A 20,744-nucleotide genomic window follows, 5' to 3' on the forward strand; every position below is an offset into this window, starting at 1 on the left:
GAACCCACGCCTCCGAAGAGAATGGTGCCTGAAACCAGCGCCTTAGACCGCTCGGCCACGCTACCTACACAACACGCGCGTCACAAGAGCTGCGTCCTACCCCACGAGGACACACCGCAACGGCACAAAAATGAGACGTAAAAAGTGGCAACGGTGGGATTCGAACCCACGCCTCCGGAGAGACTGGTGCCTAAAACCAGCGCCTTAGACCGCTCGGCCACGTTACCGTTGGATCAGCAGCGGCAAAACGTTTCGTTTGTACTACAAAGATCACTTCGAAATGGAAGTATCTTGGCAATCGCCGTGCCATGTATTTCCACTGCTCTCCCACTGGAAGCGTCTCTTTAGGCCATCCACAGCAAGAAAAAGCCGTGCCCGCCGTACGGTAGCGACGCCACTTGTCTGTAGCTGTCGCAGTTAAGGAGACAGCGTCAAGAGACGTTTTCGTGCCGTGACCAGGTTTCGAACCTGCGCTTTCCTTAACCACTAAAGTATCGTAGCTGTAACTGTCAGGCGGAGCTAGAATGCTCCATGTATCAAACATATGTGAGCTCAAGGAGGTTACACTTGAAGGAAAAGCGGCAGGTTAACGCGATCACATCAAAACCCCCGGCAGCTACGGGATTCGAAACCGCGCCTACAGAGAGACTGGTGCCTTAAACCAGCGCCTTAAAGCGCTCGGCCACGCTACATGCGCTGCTTGGTGCGCCAGTGTTCCTAGCATTTGTAGAAACAGTGCACGCCACAGCTTCCTGTTCTGCTGGGACTGGCTGCTCATCCATCGCACTTCAAACGACTGCCCTTTTCGACTACAGAGAGCAGCGGACGTCTGCGCTCTGGGAGGCGACATTACGTGTTGGGGATGAAGTGGTAGTGCTAACTGCGGCCTGCGGAACACGAGTGAAAAAATCAAGAGAGTACTGTCATTTCGAGTACTCGCCATTGCAACGGCAGCAAGGCAAAACTTTCAAAATTGCCGTGACCAGGATTCGAACCTGGGTTATTGCGGCCACAACGCAATGTCCTAACCACTAGACGATCACGGCCATGGCCACGGAGGCGCCCGCGAAGGCAGCTGGCTGCAATGCAAGTGGCGATACCCAGCAAAGCCTAGGCCAAGGTGTACGCCACAGCAGTGTCAGACACGGTCTCCATCACATGTATACGAGCAAATGAACGTGCCTGCGCTGTCAGGACTCTAACTACAGTGGTTAGCTGCATTCACCTCCGTGGCAATGTCTTGCAGTCCTCCAAGCCTCTTGACTACAGGTACCGGTATGTGGCTCGATAACAAGTGGATAGACGCCGCATCTCTCTCGCCGTCAGGTGTTGCCGCGAGTCATACTTAACGTAGCTTTCTGCACGCGTCAGCGTAGCGTCAGTCGAGCAAAGTCGAGACAAGTCGCATAGGAGGAGCAACAAAAACGCGCAATTCCGGTACCGGGAATCGAACCCGGGCCTCCTGGGTGAGAGCCAGGTATCCTAGCCACTAGACCACACCGGACAACGACGGCAGGTGCTCTTTCCAGCGAACGCAGCAGCCGCCCACGGTTAACTGACGACAACTGTAAAAAAATCCACTCTCTCGCGTTATAGAACGGCGTGCTCCGGACGCATTTCGTGGAGACGAACGCCAGCAATGATGAGAGCAAAAGGTGCCTACAAATCCTGTCGTTGCACCACGCACTGTTCTACGACAATTCACCAAGCAGACGCTCACGCCTTGTTGTGCTGTTTCCTTTGCGGGCAATGAGTGCATCTGCCTTCGACACAGGAAACATTACACGTTCGGCAGCTGTGGGATTGGAACCCACGCCTCCGAAGAGAATGGTGCCTGAAACCAGCGCCTTAGACCGCTCGGCCACGCTACCTACACAACACGCGCGTCACAAGAGCTGCGTCCTACCCCACGAGGACACACCGCAACGGCACAAAAATGAGACGTAAAAAGTGGCAACGGTGGGATTCGAACCCACGCCTCCGGAGAGACTGGTGCCTAAAACCAGCGCCTTAGACCGCTCGGCCACGTTACCGTTGGATCAGCAGCGGCAAAACGTTTCGTTTGTACTACAAAGATCACTTCGAAATGGAAGTATCTTGGCAATCGCCGTGCCATGTATTTCCACTGCTCTCCCACTGGAAGCGTCTCTTTAGGCCATCCACAGCAAGAAAAAGCCGTGCCCGCCGTACGGTAGCGACGCCACTTGTCTGTAGCTGTCGCAGTTAAGGAGACAGCGTCAAGAGACGTTTTCGTGCCGTGACCAGGTTTCGAACCTGCGCTTTCCTTAACCACTAAAGTATCGTAGCTGTAACTGTCAGGCGGAGCTAGAATGCTCCATGTATCAAACATATGTGAGCTCAAGGAGGTTACACTTGAAGGAAAAGCGGCAGGTTAACGCGATCACATCAAAACCCCCGGCAGCTACGGGATTCGAAACCGCGCCTACAGAGAGACTGGTGCCTTAAACCAGCGCCTTAAAGCGCTCGGCCACGCTACATGCGCTGCTTGGTGCGCCAGTGTTCCTAGCATTTGTAGAAACAGTGCACGCCACAGCTTCCTGTTCTGCTGGGACTGGCTGCTCATCCATCGCACTTCAAACGACTGCCCTTTTCGACTACAGAGAGCAGCGGACGTCTGCGCTCTGGGAGGCGACATTACGTGTTGGGGATGAAGTGGTAGTGCTAACTGCGGCCTGCGGAACACGAGTGAAAAAATCAAGAGAGTACTGTCATTTCGAGTACTCGCCATTGCAACGGCAGCAAGGCAAAACTTTCAAAATTGCCGTGACCAGGATTCGAACGTGGGTTATTGCGGCCACAACGCAATGTCCTAACCACTAGACGATCACGGCCATGGCCACGGAGGCGCCCGCGAAGGCAGCTGGCTGCAATGCAAGTGGCGATACCCAGCAAAGCCTAGGCCAAGGTGTACGCCACAGCAGTGTCAGACACGGTCTCCATCACATGTATACGAGCAAATGAACGTGCCTGCGCTGTCAGCACTCTAACTACAGTGGTTAGCTGCATTCACCTCCGTGGCAATGTCTTGCAGTCCTCCAAGCCTCTTGACTACAGGTACCGGTATGTGGCTCGATAACAAGTGGATAGACGCCGCATCTCTCTCGCCGTCAGGTGTTGCCGCGAGTCATACTTAACGTAGCTTTCTGCACGCGTCAGCGTAGCGTCAGTCGAGCAAAGTCGAGACAAGTCGCATAGGAGGAGCAACAAAAACGCGCAATTCCGGTACCGGGAATCGAACCCGGGCCTCCTGGGTGAGAGCCAGGTATCCTAGGCCACTAGACCACACCGGACAACGACGGCAGTGCTCTTTCCAGCGAACGCAGCAGCCGCCCACGGTTAACTGACGACAACTGTAAAAAATCCACTCTCTCGCGTTATAGAACGGCGTGCTCCGGACGCATTTCGTGGAGACGAACGCCAGCAATGATGAGAGCAAAAGGTGCCTACAAATCCTGTCGTTGCACCACGCACTGTTCTACGACAATTCACCAAGCAGACGCTCACGCCTTGTTGTGCTGTTTCCTTTGCGGGCAATGAGTGCATCTGCCTTCGACACAGGAAACATTACACGTTCGGCAGCTGTGGGATTGGAACCCACGCCTCCGAAGAGAATGGTGCCTGAAACCAGCGCCTTAGACCGCTCGGCCACGCTACCTACACAACACGCGCGTCACAAGAGCTGCGTCCTACCCCACGAGGACACACCGCAACGGCACAAAAATGAGACGTAAAAAGTGGCAACGGTGGGATTCGAACCCACGCCTCCGGAGAGACTGGTGCCTAAAACCAGCGCCTTAGACCGCTCGGCCACGTTACCGTTGGATCAGCAGCGGCAAAACGTTTCGTTTGTACTACAAAGATCACTTCGAAATGGAAGTATCTTGGCAATCGCCGTGCCATGTATTTCCACTGCTCTCCCACTGGAAGCGTCTCTTTAGGCCATCCACAGCAAGAAAAAGCCGTGCCCGCCGTACGGTAGCGACGCCACTTGTCTGTAGCTGTCGCAGTTAAGGAGACAGCGTCAAGAGACGTTTTCGTGCCGTGACCAGGTTTCGAACCTGCGCTTTCCTTAACCACTAAAGTATCGTAGCTGTAACTGTCAGGCGGAGCTAGAATGCTCCATGTATCAAACATATGTGAGCTCAAGGAGGTTACACTTGAAGGAAAAGCGGCAGGTTAACGCGATCACATCAAAACCCCCGGCAGCTACGGGATTCGAAACCGCGCCTACAGAGAGACTGGTGCCTTAAACCAGCGCCTTAAAGCGCTCGGCCACGCTACATGCGCTGCTTGGTGCGCCAGTGTTCCTAGCATTTGTAGAAACAGTGCACGCCACAGCTTCCTGTTCTGCTGGGACTGGCTGCTCATCCATCGCACTTCAAACGACTGCCCTTTTCGACTACAGAGAGCAGCGGACGTCTGCGCTCTGGGAGGCGACATTACGTGTTGGGGATGAAGTGGTAGTGCTAACTGCGGCCTGCGGAACACGAGTGAAAAAATCAAGAGAGTACTGTCATTTCGAGTACTCGCCATTGCAACGGCAGCAAGGCAAAACTTTCAAAATTGCCGTGACCAGGATTCGAACCTGGGTTATTGCGGCCACAACGCAATGTCCTAACCACTAGACGATCACGGCCATGGCCACGGAGGCGCCCGCGAAGGCAGCTGGCTGCAATGCAAGTGGCGATACCCAGCAAAGCCTAGGCCAAGGTGTACGCCACAGCAGTGTCAGACACGGTCTCCATCACATGTATACGAGCAAATGAACGTGCCTGCGCTGTCAGGACTCTAACTACAGTGGTTAGCTGCATTCACCTCCGTGGCAATGTCTTGCAGTCCTCCAAGCCTCTTGACTACAGGTACCGGTATGTGGCTCGATAACAAGTGGATAGACGCCGCATCTCTCTCGCCGTCAGGTGTTGCCGCGAGTCATACTTAACGTAGCTTTCTGCACGCGTCAGCGTAGCGTCAGTCGAGCAAAGTCGAGACAAGTCGCATAGGAGGAGCAACAAAAACGCGCAATTCCGGTACCGGGAATCGAACCCGGGCCTCCTGGGTGAGAGCCAGGTATCCTAGCCACTAGACCACACCGGACAACGACGGCAGTGCTCTTTCCAGCGAACGCAGCAGCCGCCCACGGTTAACTGACGACAACTGTAAAAAATCCACTCTCTCGCGTTATAGAACGGCGTGCTCCGGACGCATTTCGTGGAGACGAACGCCAGCAATGATGAGAGCAAAAGGTGCCTACAAATCCTGTCGTTGCACCACGCACTGTTCTACGACAATTCACCAAGCAGACGCTCACGCCTTGTTGTGCTGTTTCCTTTGCGGGCAATGAGTGCATCTGCCTTCGACACAGGAAACATTACACGTTCGGCAGCTGTGGGATTGGAACCCACGCCTCCGAAGAGAATGGTGCCTGAAACCAGCGCCTTAGACCGCTCGGCCACGCTACCTACACAACACGCGCGTCACAAGAGCTGCGTCCTACCCCACGAGGACACACCGCAACGGCACAAAAATGAGACGTAAAAAGTGGCAACGGTGGGATTCGAACCCACGCCTCCGGAGAGACTGGTGCCCTAAAACCAGCGCCTTAGACCGCTCGGCCACGTTACCGTTGGATCAGCAGCGGCAAAACGTTTCGTTTGTACTACAAAGATTCACTTCGAAATGGAAGTATCTTGGCAATCGCCGTGCCATGTATTTCCACTGCTCTCCCACTGGAAGCGTCTCTTTAGGCCATCCACAGCAAGAAAAAGCCGTGCCCGCCGTACGGTAGCGACGCCACTTGTCTGTAGCTGTCGCAGTTAAGGAGACAGCGTCAAGAGACGTTTTCGTGCCGTGACCAGGTTTCGAACCTGCGCTTTCCTTAACCACTAAAGTATCGTAGCTGTAACTGTCAGGCGGAGCTAGAATGCTCCATGTATCAAACATATGTGAGCTCAAGGAGGTTACACTTGAAGGAAAAGCGGCAGGTTAACGCGATCACATCAAAACCCCCGGCAGCTACGGGATTCGAAACCGCGCCTACAGAGAGGACTGGTGCCTTAAACCAGCGCCTTAAAGCGCTCGGCCACGCTACATGCGCTGCTTGGTGCGCCAGTGTTCCTAGCATTTGTAGAAACAGTGCACGCCACAGCTTCCTGTTCTGCTGGGACTGGCTGCTCATCCATCGCACTTCAAACGACTGCCCTTTTCGACTACAGAGAGCAGCGGACGTCTGCGCTCTGGGAGGCGACATTACGTGTTGGGATGAAGTGGTAGTGCTAACTGCGGCCTGGCGGAACACGAGTGAAAAAATCAAGAGAGTACTGTCATTTCGAGTACTCGCCATTGCAACGGCAGCAAGGCAAAACTTTCAAAATTGCCGTGACCAGGATTCGAACGTGGGTTATTGCGGCCACAACGCAATGTCCTAACCACTAGACGATCACGGCCATGGCCACGGAGGCGCCCGCGAAGGCAGCTGGCTGCAATGCAAGTGGCGATACCCAGCAAAGCCTAGGCCAAGGTGTACGCCACAGCAGTGTCAGACACGGTCTCCATCACATGTATACGAGCAAATGAACGTGCCTGCGCTGTCAGCACTCTAACTACAGTGGTTAGCTGCATTCACCTCCGTGGCAATGTCTTGCAGTCCTCCCAAGCCTCTTGACTACAGGTACCGGTATGTGGCTCGATAACAAGTGGATAGACGCCGCATCTCTCTCGCCGTCAGGTGTTGCCGCGAGTCATACTTAACGTAGCTTTCTGCACGCGTCAGCGTAGCGTCAGTCGAGCAAAGTCGAGACAAGTCGCATAGGAGGAGCAACAAAAACGCGCAATTCCGGTACCGGGAATCGAACCCGGGCCTCCTGGGTGAGAGCCAGGTATCCTAGCCACTAGACCACACCGGACAACGACGGCAGTGCTCTTTCCAGCGAACGCAGCAGCCGCCCACGGTTAACTGACGACAACTGTAAAAAATCCACTCTCTCGCGTTATAGAACGGCGTGCTCCGGGACGCATTTCGTGGAGACGAACGCCAGCAATGATGAGAGCAAAAGGTGCCTACAAATCCTGTCGTTTGCACCACGCACTGTTCTACGACAATTCACCAAGCAGACGCTCACGCCTTGTTGTGCTGTTTCCTTTGCGGGCAATGAGTGCATCTGCCTTCGACACAGGAAACATTACACGTTCGGCAGCTGTGGGATTGGAACCCACGCCTCCGAAGAGAATGGTGCCTGAAACCAGCGCCTTAGACCGCTCGGCCACGCTACCTACACAACACGCGCGTCACAAGAGCTGCGTCCTACCCCACGAGGACACACCGCAACGGCACAAAAATGAGACGTAAAAAGTGGCAACGGTGGGATTCGAACCCACGCCTCCGGAGAGACTGGTGCCTAAAACCAGCGCCTTAGACCGCTCGGCCACGTTACCGTTGGATCAGCAGCGGCAAAACGTTTCGTTTGTACTACAAAGATCACTTCGAAATGGAAGTATCTTGGCAATCGCCGTGCCATGTATTTCCACTGCTCTCCCACTGGAAGCGTCTCTTTAGGCCATCCACAGCAAGAAAAAGCCGTGCCCGCCGTACGGTAGCGACGCCACTTGTCTGTAGCTGTCGCAGTTAAGGAGACAGCGTCAAGAGACGTTTTCGTGCCCGTGACCAGGTTTCGAACCTGCGCTTTCCTTAACCACTAAAGTATCGTAGCTGTAACTGTCAGGCGGAGCTAGAATGCTCCATGTATCAAACATATGTGAGCTCAAGGAGGTTACACTTGAAGGAAAAGCGGCAGGTTAACGCGATCACATCAAAACCCCCGGCAGCTACGGGATTCGAAACCGCGCCTACAGAGAGACTGGTGCCTTAAACCAGCGCCTTAAAGCGCTCGGCCACGCTACATGCGCTGCTTGGTGCGCCAGTGTTCCTAGCATTTGTAGAAACAGTGCACGCCACAGCTTCCTGTTCTGCTGGGACTGGCTGCTCATCCATCGCACTTCAAACGACTGCCCTTTTCGACTACAGAGAGCAGCGGACGTCTGCGCTCTGGGAGGCGACATTACGTGTTGGGGATGAAGTGGTAGTGCTAACTGCGGCCTGCGGAACACGAGTGAAAAAATCAAGAGAGTACTGTCATTTCGAGTACTCGCCATTGCAACGGCAGCAAGGCAAAACTTTCAAAATTGCCGTGACCAGGATTCGAACCTGGGTTATTGCGGCCACAACGCAATGTCCTAACCACTAGACGATCACGGCCATGGCCACGGAGGCGCCCGCGAAGGCAGCTGGCTGCAATGCAAGTGGCGATACCCAGCAAAGCCTAGGCCAAGGTGTACGCCACAGCAGTGTCAGACACGGTCTCCATCACATGTATACGAGCAAATGAACGTGCCTGCGCTGTCAGGACTCTAACTACAGTGGTTAGCTGCATTCACCTCCGTGGCAATGTCTTGCAGTCCTCCAAGCCTCTTGACTACAGGTACCGGTATGTGGCTCGATAACAAGTGGATAGACGCCGCATCTCTCTCGCCGTCAGGTGTTGCCGCGAGTCATACTTAACGTAGCTTTCTGCACGCGTCAGCGTAGCGTCAGTCGAGCAAAGTCGAGACAAGTCGCATAGGAGGAGCAACAAAAACGCGCAATTCCGGTACCGGGAATCGAACCCGGGGCCTCCTGGGTGAGAGCCAGGTATCCTAGCCACTGGACCACACCGGACAACGACGGCAGTGCTCTTTCCAGCGAACGCAGCAGCCGCCCACGGTTAACTGACGACAACTGTAAAAAATCCACTCTCTCGCGTTATAGAACGGCGTGCTCCGGACGCATTTCGTGGAGACGAACGCCAGCAATGATGAGAGCAAAAGGTGCCTACAAATCCTGTCGTTGCACCACGCACTGTTCTACGACAATTCACCAAGCAGACGCTCACGCCTTGTTGTGCTGTTTCCTTTGCGGGCAATGAGTGCATCTGCCTTCGACACAGGAAACATTACACGTTCGGCAGCTGTGGGATTGGAACCCACGCCTCCGAAGAGAATGGTGCCTGAAACCAGCGCCTTAGACCGCTCGGCCACGCTACCTACACAACACGCGCGTCACAAGAGCTGCGTCCTACCCCACGAGGACACACCGCAACGGCACAAAAATGAGACGTAAAAAGTGGCAACGGTGGGTATTCGAACCCACGCCTCCGGAGAGACTGGTGCCTAAAACCAGCGCCTTAGACCGCTCGGCCACGTTACCGTTGGATCAGCAGCGGCAAAACGTTTCGTTTGTACTACAAAGATCACTTCGAAATGGAAGTATCTTGGCAATCGCCGTGCCATGTATTTCCACTGCTCTCCCACTGGAAGCGTCTCTTTAGGCCATCCACAGCAAGAAAAAGCCGTGCCCGCCGTACGGTAGCGACGCCACTTGTCTGTAGCTGTCGCAGTTAAGGAGACAGCGTCAAGAGACGTTTTCGTGCCGTGACCAGGTTTCGAACCTGCGCTTTCCTTAACCACTAAAGTATCGTAGCTGTAACTGTCAGGCGGAGCTAGAATGCTCCATGTATCAAACATATGTGAGCTCAAGGAGGTTACACTTGAAGGAAAAGCGGCAGGTTAACGCGATCACATCAAAACCCCCGGCAGCTACGGGATTCGAAACCGCGCCTACAGAGAGACTGGTGCCTTAAACCAGCGCCTTAAAGCGCTCGGCCACGCTACATGCGCTGCTTGGTGCGCCAGTGTTCCTAGCATTTGTAGAAACAGTGCACGCCACAGCTTCCTGTTCTGCTGGGACTGGCTGCTCATCCATCGCACTTCAAACGACTGCCCTTTTCGACTACAGAGAGCAGCGGACGTCTGCGCTCTGGGAGGCGACATTACGTGTTGGGGATGAAGTGGTAGTGCTAACTGCGGCCTGCGGAACACGAGTGAAAAAATCAAGAGAGTACTGTCATTTCGAGTACTCGCCATTGCAACGGCAGCAAGGCAAAACTTTCAAAATTGCCGTGACCAGGATTCGAACCTGGGTTATTGCGGCCACAACGCAATGTCCTAACCACTAGACGATCACGGCCAATGCCACGGAGGCGCCCGCGAAGGCAGCTGGCTGCAATGCAAGTGGCGATACCCAGCAAAGCCTAGGCCAAGGTGTACGCCACAGCAGTGTCAGACACGGTCTCCATCACATGTATACGAGCAAATGAACGTGCCTGCGCTGTCAGGACACTAACTGCACTGGTTAGCTGCATTCACCTCCGTGGCAATGTCTTGCAGTCCTCCAAGCCTCTTGACTACAGGTACCGGTATGTGGCTCGATAACAAGTGGATAGACGCCGCATCTCTCTCGCCGTCAGGTGTTGCCGCGAGTCATACTTAACGTAGCTTTCTGCACGCGTCAGCGTAGCTTCAGTCGAGACAAAAGTCGCATAAGAGGAACAACAAGAACGCGCAATCCCGGTACCGGAAATCGAACCCGGGCCTCCTGGGTGAGAGCCAGGCATCCTAGCCACTATTTTTTCCGGTAGCTATAATGCGAGGAGTACGTGAAACATCCTTTCGCAGGGTCAAAACTTGTCGTGACTTTTTCCGATAAAATTCCGCTCCGGTACCGGGAATCGAACCCGGGCCTCCTGGGTGAAAGCCAGGTATCCTAGCCACTTTTATTTTTTTGTTTTTCGTTTTTTTTTAATTTCAGTTCTGGTGTAGAGAAGAAGTATACATAAAGGCGGGAAATCCAGAAACAGTATAAAAGAAAATGGCTCACACAGGTGACCTTAGCCAACGCCCTCTCTTTCAAATGTCAGGCTAAGCATATTTGTAAAATCATCACGAAGGCCTGGCAATCGCAAGCGCTGCCAGTAAGCAGTAAGCATGTACTGCTGAAACGCTAGGTGTCCATCCTCTTCATGACAACTGTTGACAAAATGTACGAAATGTCCAATCAACCACATGACGGTATTGAGCTTCGTTCGCGGAAAAAAGGAAGAATCGGGCCGGACGAGGATGTCAATAGTATAAGCAGCTTCAGCAGACCTAGTGACAAAAGCAAGTTGTTTCCTGAGCCAACGCCAATTAGCAAGGTGCCCACAGCAGGTGAATCAATGCTCAAGGGTAGCCAGGAGACCACACCGAGTACAGTTGTCCGTGTCAGTAAGACCAATACGGTGCAGTCGTACATTGGTGGGGACCAAATTATTTATTACCCTATACCACGTGGACGCCACGGCCATAGAGTGGATCGGCAGACTAACATTCTTCCAGACGTTCCTCCAGGACACGGATGGAGACGCCAGTTCTATTGGATTGGGACCGGCCAGCCCCTCCCAGCGGGCAATCAAGCCCTTGGTCGTTGGCACCGGTCGCCGCAAGAAGACGTTTCCGAGGTAACTCACCGCAATGTAAAATTCCCGAATGTGTTTCAACTTAAAATTGAGGCGTCCGACATCGACAGGTGGAGCAAGGCTCGCCGGATGCACAACAGTAAAAAGCCTGGATGTAATTGAAGTCACTTCTTGCGTAACAATTAGAGTCGTACGGCGGACGTACAAAGCAGACGCCTTGCGAGTAATGTCAGAGAGGCCCAAGCCTCCGAAGATACGCGGTTTCGTCATAACCTCGTAACGTAACTTGAATAGATGGCCCTTCCATATGAACCTGCTAGACAATTGGCGCAACCTTTTCGCCACCATCATGGGAAGTGGGAACAGCTGAGCAACATAATAAGCTTTACATAGAACGTAGGTGTCTAAAATTTTGACTTTTTGCAAAATGGTAGCAGAGCGCTGCTCATGGACCATCAGAGCCCCCTGTATCTTCTCGGTGACAGATTTCCAATTGAGAGCCGCCATTTTTAGAGGACACCGATCAATGATAATCCCCAAGGACGTATGGCGATCGACAAAAGTGGCCCAAGGGACATCAGCATCGTGAAATCCTCGAATATCAAGGAACTTACATTTACCCTGATTGAGACGCGCTCCAGAGACACGACAGTATGCATCAACTGCCCCTTTCAACAACGGGATATCATCACGTTGACGGAGGAGAACAACGACATCATCCGCATATGCCTTAACAGAGAGCTTCCCACCAGAGAGGGACATACCCTGAGCTTGAGAGCAATAGTCCGAAGCAGCGATTCCAGGGACAATACGAATAAAGACATAGAGAGCGGACTACCCTGAGGCACCCCGCAGCGGATAGCAATGGGCGGCGTCAGCTGCCCATTGACTGACACCCGAGCTGTTATTCCCCTATACAAATTGCCAAGAACACCACGTGATGATGCGTTAAAACCTATTGTACCTAAAACACGATCTAAAAACACATGACTGACGTGATCAAAAGCCTTATAAAAATCAAGGAAGGCAAAGGCACAATGTACGTTTGTAACCGCCGCAACCGAGACAACATCCCGATACTCGGCTACTGGCGTCAGAATAGATCTATCATGAAAACAACATTGATGTGCACCAATCACACCCCGAAGCAGAGAAGACAATCGGCTATTGAGCGCTCTAGCAGCTGTCTTGTAGTCAAAGTTCAGCAATGTGAGCGGACGAAGATTGGCAGCAGATAAACGACCAGAGGACTTCGGAATTAAAACAATTTTCCCTACTTTAAAATCGGCAGGCACATCCATCCCCCTGACAATCTCATTTAAAATCTGCGTAAAAATTCTACCCAAAAGAGGCCAAAAACGGAGATAAAATTCTTTAGGCAGGTCGTCTGGACCCGGCGATTTACTGGACGGAGAGCGAGCAATAAAATCGAAAACATCATCTACCTGGAACTCCCGGAGAAATTCGCCGTTCGCGTCAGAATCGATAGTCGCAGTTAGATCCCCAAAGACATCATCCGAAAGAGACTCACCAGAATCATCGGCATAATATAGACTAGTGTAATACTGATGAAGAGCACGAATCATTTCCTCCTGTGCAATAAGCTGCTGTCCATCATCCACCATAAGAGAAGAGATGAAGGAGCGACGACGACGAGTCCGATGCCGTAGCAGGTGGTACAAAGATGACAGTTCACCTTCAACAAGAGAGTGAGGTTTCGACTTAACTCGCAGACCATCCATGTGTCGTCGTTTAAGGCTCAAGAGCTTGGCTTTAATACGACGAACATCATGGATCCGCAGAGGAGAGGTACCCGCCGCGTCATATAGTTCACGCAGGGCAGAGTAGTAAAATTCATACGTGTTCTTAAAATCACGCGCCCTTGCAGCACAGTAAAAAATCAAAATCTGACGAATCTTGGGCTTGGCAAACGCAGTCCACCAAACCAGCAAGGAGGGGTAACGCGGGACAGAGCAGAGACATCGCTCCCACACGGCACTTATAACATCATCCATAGCACTGTCGGCAAGGTGGGAAACATTTAACATACACTGGGAACGATAAAGTTTTGCAGGTTGGTGACTAAGATTTACAGTTGCAGTAAAAGCACAATGGTCAGAAAAACTAGGAGGAATAACATCGACAGAAAGAATTTCATCACATAAAAAATCAATCCCACGGCCAGAGTCAAGGAATTCAATGTCAGTAATAGGAATGCCCTCTCGAAAGAAAAGAGCAGTTCCTGTTGAATATTCCGGTGCGACATTAAAAACAGTTTGAAATCCAGGCAGAGGGAGATCAGAAAACAGCACTTCCTGCAAAAACACTACGTCCGCACAGGAGTCGTAAATAAACTGCCGCAAAGAGGCAAGGCGAACGTCGGACTCAATACGGTTAACATTTAAGGTAAGAAAGGTGTATGCCTGAACCATGTAGAGAAAGGCGAGAGAAGAAATCACCTACACCGACGCACCAATGTCACAGTCCATAGCAGGGGAGACGGAGGCATCAGAGGGAGGGGGACTGCTACCCCGTTCCGCGGATCCCTTATGCTCCGGTTTTTTGCGAACAGAATTAACGTTCGGCTGAACGCGTAACTTGCGTCGGCTGACGGGCAAGGAAGCTTCAGCCGCCGGTGACGTAGGAGGGTCAAGTTCTGTATCCGACACCACCCGCGCCGGTCCACATGCGGGATCCGGGGTCGCGCGGGAAACATCCGGCAAAACGGAATGGTCAACACCTACACTAGCATCCAGCAAACATGGACTACACGGAGGCGAAACGTGAACAGGAAGGTCCGAGGCCGCAAAGTTGGAACGAAGCGGAGCAGCTCCGCTGGCAGAGGTATGGGGCAGCGAAGCAGGAAGTTGTCGCGGCTCCACTTGTTGTGACAACGAAGTCGGTTCGGAAGATGGCGCCAACAGGCACGACCGACGATCCGACTCGAGAGAAGCTGCGTCGGAGGCCGGAGGGGCACCAGCAGCCGCCACCGGAACCGCTACCTCAGGAGGGCAGGGAGCAGCTACAGTACACGGTGGCTCGGAGGAATGCCGGTCGCTTGGACTGGGGCATCTCAGGGAGATCCTCATCCGTACGATTTCCATCGTGTGGGCGACGCCTCTTATTTTTCAAAAGTGGCACACCCACCTGAGGGACAGACGGAACATCAGATTTAGCACGCAAAGGAGGAAATTCTGTTTCAGGGGTGCGCAAAATCTGTGGCGGGGCGCTACTACCATTGGACTGTGCTACACCAAGAGCAGAACCACCCGCAACGAAGTCAGCGACTGCTAACTTGCGACGCTGTTCGAGAGAATTTTTTAAAACAAAAACCCTCCGCGGACAGTCGGTACGCACGTGACCACTTTCATTGCAGAAAAAACAGGTGCCAACCTGACCACTATATGTTACATGGACGCGATATCCACCGAACTGCAGGTGAGACGGAACATTCTGCTTAATGTGCATTTCGACTGAATGAATACCACTGTAACATTGCAGGCGATGTTGGCTTGACCAGCGTTCAAGGCGAATGCTCTTTACATCACCATACTTTTGTAGACCCTCCTTAAGATAGACATTATCCACCTCTGGTGGAAGGTTGTAAACACGAACACTGGTGTACGTAATGGAAGCATTGGAAAGCAGCACGGTACTTACAGAATCATCCCGATGCCGAAAGAGAAATTGATGACCATATTTAGAAAGAATTTTATCAACCTGAAGTGGGTCCATAAACTTAACAAAGAAAAAAAAAATTCGGTATCAAAATAAGCAGTGTGCACCTGATCCGAATGAACACCAAAGGTATCTACCAACCAATCATGAAGCTCAAGGGAACTAGGTTGCACATGGCGAGTTGACTTGTCAAAAGTAAAACTAACTGTAGCCTGACGAGGAATAACCTGGGACGACATTTTCAAACTATGCGGTTGAAACCGCTACACAAAACACACTGAAATAAGGACAGAAAGTAGCACAAGGTACGAAACAACGACGGAGAAACACTCACAGAAGTTGCAACACAACACGTAAACAAAAACGATAGTCCACTATACGTAACGCTACGCCGGAACGGAAGACTAGGCACGTCCACACTGCACGGCGTCTAAAGCGGAACTGGCAAAGCCTAGGCCAAGTTGTACGCCACAGCAGTGTCAGACACGGTCTCCATCACATGTATACGAGCAAATGAACGTGCCTGCGCTGTCAGGACTCTAACTACAGTGGTTAGCTGCATTCACCTCCGTGGCAATGTCTTGCAGTCCTCCAAGCCTCTTGACTACAGGTACCGGTATGTGGCTCGATAACAAGTGGATAGACGCCGCATCTCTCTCGCCGTCAGGTGTTGCCGCGAGTCATACTTAACGTAGCTTTCTGCACGCGTCAGCGTAGCGTCAGTCGAGCAAAGTCGAGACAAGTCGCATAGGAGGAGCAACAAAAACGCGCAATTCCGGTACCGGGAATCGAACCCGGGCCTCCTGGGTGAGAGCCAGGTATCCTAGCCACTAGACCACACCGGACAACGACGGCAGTGCTCTTTCCAGCGAACGCAGCAGCCGCCCACGGTTAACTGACGACAACTGTAAAAAATCCACTCTCTCGCGTTATAGAACGGCGTGCTCCGGACGCATTTCGTGGAGACGAACGCCAGCAATGATGAGAGCAAAAGGTGCCTACAAATCCTGTCGTTGCACCACGCACTGTTCTACGACAATTCACCAAGCAGACGCTCACGCCTTGTTGTGCTGTTTCCTTTGCGGGCAATGAGTGCATCTGCCTTCGACACAGGAAACATTACACGTTCGGCAGCTGTGGGATTGGAACCCACGCCTCCGAAGAGAATGGTGCCTGAAACCAGCGCCTTAGACCGCTCGGCCACGCTACCTACACAACACGCGCGTCACAAGAGCTGCGTCCTACCCCACGAGGACACACCGCAACGGCACAAAAATGAGACGTAAAAAGTGGCAACGGTGGGATTCGAACCCACGCCTCCGGAGAGACTGGTGCCTAAAACCAGCGCCTTAGACCGCTCGGCCACGTTACCGTTGGATCAGCAGCGGCAAAACGTTTCGTTTGTACTACAAAGATCACTTCGAAATGGAAGTATCTTGGCAATCGCCGTGCCATGTATTTCCACTGCTCTCCCACTGGAAGCGTCTCTTTAGGCCATCCACAGCAAGAAAAAGCCGTGCCCGCCGTACGGTAGCGACGCCACTTGTCTGTAGCTGTCGCAGTTAAGGAGACAGCGTCAAGAGACGTTTTCGTGCCGTGACCAGGTTTCGAACCTGCGCTTTCCTTAACCACTAAAGTATCGTAGCTGTAACTGTCAGGCGGAGCTAGAATGCTCCATGTATCAAACATATGTGAGCTCAAGGAGGTTACACTTGAAGGAAAAGCGGCAGGTTAACGCGATCACATCAAAACCCCCGGCAGCTACGGGATTCGAAACCGCGCCTACAGAGAGACTGGTGCCTTAAACCAGCGCCTTAAAGCGCTCGGCCACGCTACATGCGCTGCTTGGTGCGCCAGTGTTCCTAGCATTTGTAGAAACAGTGCACGCCACAGCTTCCTGTTCTGCTGGGACTGGCTGCTCATCCATCGCACTTCAAACGACTGCCCTTTTCGACTACAGAGAGCAGCGGACGTCTGCGCTCTGGGAGGCGACATTACGTGTTGGGGATGAAGTGGTAGTGCTAACTGCGGCCTGCGGAACACGAGTGAAAAAATCAAGAGAGTACTGTCATTTCGAGTACTCGCCATTGCAACGGCAGCAAGGCAAAACTTTCAAAATTGCCGTGACCAGGATTCGAACCTGGGTTATTGCGGCCACAACGCAATGTCCTAACCACTAGACGATCACGGCCATGGCCACGGAGGCGCCCGCGAAGGCAGCTGGCTGCAATGCAAGTGGCGATACCCAGCAAAGCCTAGGCCAAGGTGTACGCCACAGCAGTGTCAGACACGGTCTCCATCACATGTATACGAGCAAATGAACGTGCCTGCGCTGTCAGGACTCTAACTACAGTGGTTAGCTGCATTCACCTCCGTGGCAATGTCTTGCAGTCCTCCAAGCCTCTTGACTACAGGTACCGGTATGTGGCTCGATAACAAGTGGATAGACGCCGCATCTCTCTCGCCGTCAGGTGTTGCCGCGAGTCATACTTAACGTAGCTTTCTGCACGCGTCAGCGTAGCGTCAGTCGAGCAAAGTCGAGACAAGTCGCATAGGAGGAGCAACAAAAACGCGCAATTCCGGTACCGGGAATCGAACCCGGGCCTCCTGGGTGAGAGCCAGGTATCCTAGCCACTGGACCACACCGGACAACGACGGCAGTGCTCTTTCCAGCGAACGCAGCAGCCGCCCACGGTTAACTGACGACAACTGTAAAAAATCCACTCTCTCGCGTTATAGAACGGCGTGCTCCGGACGCATTTCGTGGAGACGAACGCCAGCAATGATGAGAGCAAAAGGTGCCTACAAATCCTGTCGTTGCACCACGCACTGTTCTACGACAATTCACCAAGCAGACGCTCACGCCTTGTTGTGCTGTTTCCTTTGCGGGCAATGAGTGCATCTGCCTTCGACACAGGAAACATTACACGTTCGGCAGCTGTGGGATTGGAACCCACGCCTCCGAAGAGAATGGTGCCTGAAACCAGCGCCTTAGACCGCTCGGCCACGCTACCTACACAACACGCGCGTCACAAGAGCTGCGTCCTACCCCACGAGGACACACCGCAACGGCACAAAAATGAGACGTAAAAAGTGGCAACGGTGGGATTCGAACCCACGCCTCCGGAGAGACTGGTGCCTAAAACCAGCGCCTTAGACCGCTCGGCCACGTTACCGTTGGATCAGCAGCGGCAAAACGTTTCGTTTGTACTACAAAGATCACTTCGAAATGGAAGTATCTTGGCAATCGCCGTGCCATGTATTTCCACTGCTCTCCCACTGGAAGCGTCTCTTTAGGCCATCCACAGCAAGAAAAAGCCGTGCCCGCCGTACGGTAGCGACGCCACTTGTCTGTAGCTGTCGCAGTTAAGGAGACAGCGTCAAGAGACGTTTTCGTGCCGTGACCAGGTTTCGAACCTGCGCTTTCCTTAACCACTAAAGTATCGTAGCTGTAACTGTCAGGCGGAGCTAGAATGCTCCATGTATCAAACATATGTGAGCTCAAGGAGGTTACACTTGAAGGAAAAGCGGCAGGTTAACGCGATCACATCAAAACCCCCGGCAGCTACGGGATTCGAAACCGCGCCTACAGAGAGACTGGTGCCTTAAACCAGCGCCTTAAAGCGCTCGGCCACGCTACATGCGCTGCTTGGTGCGCCAGTGTTCCTAGCATTTGTAGAAACAGTGCACGCCACAGCTTCCTGTTCTGCTGGGACTGGCTGCTCATCCATCGCACTTCAAACGACTGCCCTTTTCGACTACAGAGAGCAGCGGACGTCTGCGCTCTGGGAGGCGACATTACGTGTTGGGGATGAAGTGGTAGTGCTAACTGCGGCCTGCGGAACACGAGTGAAAAAATCAAGAGAGTACTGTCATTTCGAGTACTCGCCATTGCAACGGCAGCAAGGCAAAACTTTCAAAATTGCCGTGACCAGGATTCGAACCTGGGTTATTGCGGCCACAACGCAATGTCCTAACCACTAGACGATCACGGCCAATGCCACGGAGGCGCCCGCGAAGGCAGCTGGCTGCAATGCAAGTGGCGATACCCAGCAAAGCCTAGGCCAAGGTGTACGCCACAGCAGTGTCAGACACGGTCTCCATCACATGTATACGAGCAAATGAACGTGCCTGCGCTGTCAGGACACTAACTGCACTGGTTAGCTGCATTCACCTCCGTGGCAATGTCTTGCAGTCCTCCAAGCCTCTTGACTACAGGTACCGGTATGTGGCTCGATAACAAGTGGATAGACGCCGCATCTCTCTCGCCGTCAGGTGTTGCCGCGAGTCATACTTAACGTAGCTTTCTGCACGCGTCAGCGTAGCTTCAGTCGAGACAAAAGTCGCATAAGAGGAACAACAAGAACGCGCAATCCCGGTACCGGAAATCGAACCCGGGCCTCCTGGGTGAGAGCCAGGCATCCTAGCCACTATTTTTTCCGGTAGCTATAATGCGAGGAGTACGTGAAACATCCTTTCGCAGGGTCAAAACTTGTCGTGACTTTTTCCGATAAAATTCCGCTCCGGTACCGGGAATCGAACCCGGGCCTCCTGGGTGAAAGCCAGGTATCCTAGCCACTTTTTTGTTTTTTGTTTTTCGTTTTTTTTTAATTTCAGTTCTGGTGTAGAGAAGAAGTATACATAAAGGCGGGAAATCCAGAAACAGTATAAAAGAAAATGGCTCACACAGGTGACCTTAGCCAACGCCCTCTCTTTCAAATGTCAGGCTAAGCATATTTGTAAAATCATCACGAAGGCCTGGCAATCGCAAGCGCTGCCAGTAAGCAGTAAGCATGTACTGCTGAAACGCTAGGTGTCCATCCTCTTCATGACAACTGTTGACAAAATGTACGAAATGTCCAATCAACCACATGACGGTATTGAGCTTCGTTCGCGGAAAAAAGGAAGAATCGGGCCGGACGAGGATGTCAATAGTATAAGCAGCTTCAGCAGACCTAGTGACAAAAGCAAGTTGTTTCCTGAGCCAACGCCAATTAGCAAGGTGCCCACAGCAGGTGAATCAATGCTCAAGGGTAGCCAGGAGACCACACCGAGTACAGTTGTCCGTGTCAGTAAGACCAATACGGTGCAGTCGTACATTGGTGGGGACCAAATTATTTATTACCCTATACCACGTGGACGCCACGGCCATAGAGTGGATCGGCAGACTAACATTCTTCCAGACGTTCCTCCAGGACACGGATGGAGACGCCAGTTCTATTGGATTGGGACCGGCCAGCCCCTCCCAGCGGGCAATCAAGCCCTTGGTCGTTGGCACCGGTCGCCGCAAGAAGACGTTTCCGAGGTAACTCACCGCAATGTAAAATTCCCGAATGTGTTTCAACTTAAAATTGAGGCGTCCGACATCGACAGGTGGAGCAAGGCTCGCCGGATGCACAACAGTAAAAAGCCTGGATGTAATTGAAGTCACTTCTTGCGTAACAATTAGAGTCGTACGGCGGACGTACAAAGCAGACGCCTTGCGAGTAATGTCAGAGAGGCCCAAGCCTCCGAAGATACGCGGTTTCGTCATAACCTCGTAACGTAACTTGAATAGATGGCCCTTCCATATGAACCTGCTAGACAATTGGCGCAACCTTTTCGCCACCATCATGGGAAGTGGGAACAGCTGAGCAACATAATAAGCTTTACATAGAACGTAGGTGTCTAAAATTTTGACTTTTTGCAAAATGGTAGCAGAGCGCTGCTCATGGACCATCA

General features: G+C 52.6%; 23 non-coding genes across 23 annotated transcripts; all 23 read right to left on the minus strand.

Annotated features, from left to right (window-relative positions):
* Positions 1-145: 145 nt before the first annotated feature.
* Positions 146-227, minus strand: Trnal-uag. The gene has a single exon. It is a non-coding gene; the product is annotated as a tRNA-Leu (tRNA).
* Positions 228-974: 747 nt separating this feature from the next.
* Trnah-gug lies at positions 975-1,046 on the minus strand. The gene has a single exon. It is a non-coding gene; the product is annotated as a tRNA-His (tRNA).
* Positions 1,047-1,432: 386 nt separating this feature from the next.
* Trnae-cuc lies at positions 1,433-1,504 on the minus strand. Its single transcript has one exon. It is a non-coding gene; the product is annotated as a tRNA-Glu (tRNA).
* Positions 1,505-1,951: 447 nt separating this feature from the next.
* Positions 1,952-2,033, minus strand: Trnal-uag. The gene has a single exon. It is a non-coding gene; the product is annotated as a tRNA-Leu (tRNA).
* A 747-nt stretch (positions 2,034-2,780) lies between these two features.
* Trnah-gug lies at positions 2,781-2,852 on the minus strand. Its single transcript has one exon. It is a non-coding gene; the product is annotated as a tRNA-His (tRNA).
* A 386-nt stretch (positions 2,853-3,238) lies between these two features.
* Trnae-cuc lies at positions 3,239-3,311 on the minus strand. The gene has a single exon. It is a non-coding gene; the product is annotated as a tRNA-Glu (tRNA).
* A 445-nt stretch (positions 3,312-3,756) lies between these two features.
* On the minus strand, positions 3,757-3,838 carry Trnal-uag. Its single transcript has one exon. It is a non-coding gene; the product is annotated as a tRNA-Leu (tRNA).
* A 747-nt stretch (positions 3,839-4,585) lies between these two features.
* Positions 4,586-4,657, minus strand: Trnah-gug. Its single transcript has one exon. It is a non-coding gene; the product is annotated as a tRNA-His (tRNA).
* Positions 4,658-5,043: 386 nt separating this feature from the next.
* Positions 5,044-5,115, minus strand: Trnae-cuc. Its single transcript has one exon. It is a non-coding gene; the product is annotated as a tRNA-Glu (tRNA).
* A 445-nt stretch (positions 5,116-5,560) lies between these two features.
* Trnal-uag lies at positions 5,561-5,643 on the minus strand. Its single transcript has one exon. It is a non-coding gene; the product is annotated as a tRNA-Leu (tRNA).
* Positions 5,644-6,392: 749 nt separating this feature from the next.
* Trnah-gug lies at positions 6,393-6,464 on the minus strand. Its single transcript has one exon. It is a non-coding gene; the product is annotated as a tRNA-His (tRNA).
* A 387-nt stretch (positions 6,465-6,851) lies between these two features.
* Positions 6,852-6,923, minus strand: Trnae-cuc. Its single transcript has one exon. It is a non-coding gene; the product is annotated as a tRNA-Glu (tRNA).
* Positions 6,924-7,370: 447 nt separating this feature from the next.
* Trnal-uag lies at positions 7,371-7,452 on the minus strand. The gene has a single exon. It is a non-coding gene; the product is annotated as a tRNA-Leu (tRNA).
* Positions 7,453-8,200: 748 nt separating this feature from the next.
* Trnah-gug lies at positions 8,201-8,272 on the minus strand. Its single transcript has one exon. It is a non-coding gene; the product is annotated as a tRNA-His (tRNA).
* Positions 8,273-8,658: 386 nt separating this feature from the next.
* On the minus strand, positions 8,659-8,731 carry Trnae-cuc. Its single transcript has one exon. It is a non-coding gene; the product is annotated as a tRNA-Glu (tRNA).
* A 445-nt stretch (positions 8,732-9,176) lies between these two features.
* Positions 9,177-9,259, minus strand: Trnal-uag. The gene has a single exon. It is a non-coding gene; the product is annotated as a tRNA-Leu (tRNA).
* A 747-nt stretch (positions 9,260-10,006) lies between these two features.
* Trnah-gug lies at positions 10,007-10,078 on the minus strand. The gene has a single exon. It is a non-coding gene; the product is annotated as a tRNA-His (tRNA).
* Positions 10,079-15,796: 5,718 nt separating this feature from the next.
* On the minus strand, positions 15,797-15,868 carry Trnae-cuc. Its single transcript has one exon. It is a non-coding gene; the product is annotated as a tRNA-Glu (tRNA).
* A 445-nt stretch (positions 15,869-16,313) lies between these two features.
* On the minus strand, positions 16,314-16,395 carry Trnal-uag. Its single transcript has one exon. It is a non-coding gene; the product is annotated as a tRNA-Leu (tRNA).
* Positions 16,396-17,142: 747 nt separating this feature from the next.
* On the minus strand, positions 17,143-17,214 carry Trnah-gug. The gene has a single exon. It is a non-coding gene; the product is annotated as a tRNA-His (tRNA).
* Positions 17,215-17,600: 386 nt separating this feature from the next.
* On the minus strand, positions 17,601-17,672 carry Trnae-cuc. The gene has a single exon. It is a non-coding gene; the product is annotated as a tRNA-Glu (tRNA).
* Positions 17,673-18,117: 445 nt separating this feature from the next.
* Trnal-uag lies at positions 18,118-18,199 on the minus strand. The gene has a single exon. It is a non-coding gene; the product is annotated as a tRNA-Leu (tRNA).
* A 747-nt stretch (positions 18,200-18,946) lies between these two features.
* On the minus strand, positions 18,947-19,018 carry Trnah-gug. Its single transcript has one exon. It is a non-coding gene; the product is annotated as a tRNA-His (tRNA).
* Between the last annotated feature and the right edge of the window lie 1,726 nt (positions 19,019-20,744).

The sequence above is a fragment of the Schistocerca piceifrons genome, unplaced genomic scaffold, assembly GCF_021461385.2.
Source record: "Schistocerca piceifrons isolate TAMUIC-IGC-003096 unplaced genomic scaffold, iqSchPice1.1 HiC_scaffold_682, whole genome shotgun sequence".
Classification (NCBI taxonomy): Eukaryota; Metazoa; Arthropoda; class Insecta; order Orthoptera; family Acrididae; genus Schistocerca; species Schistocerca piceifrons.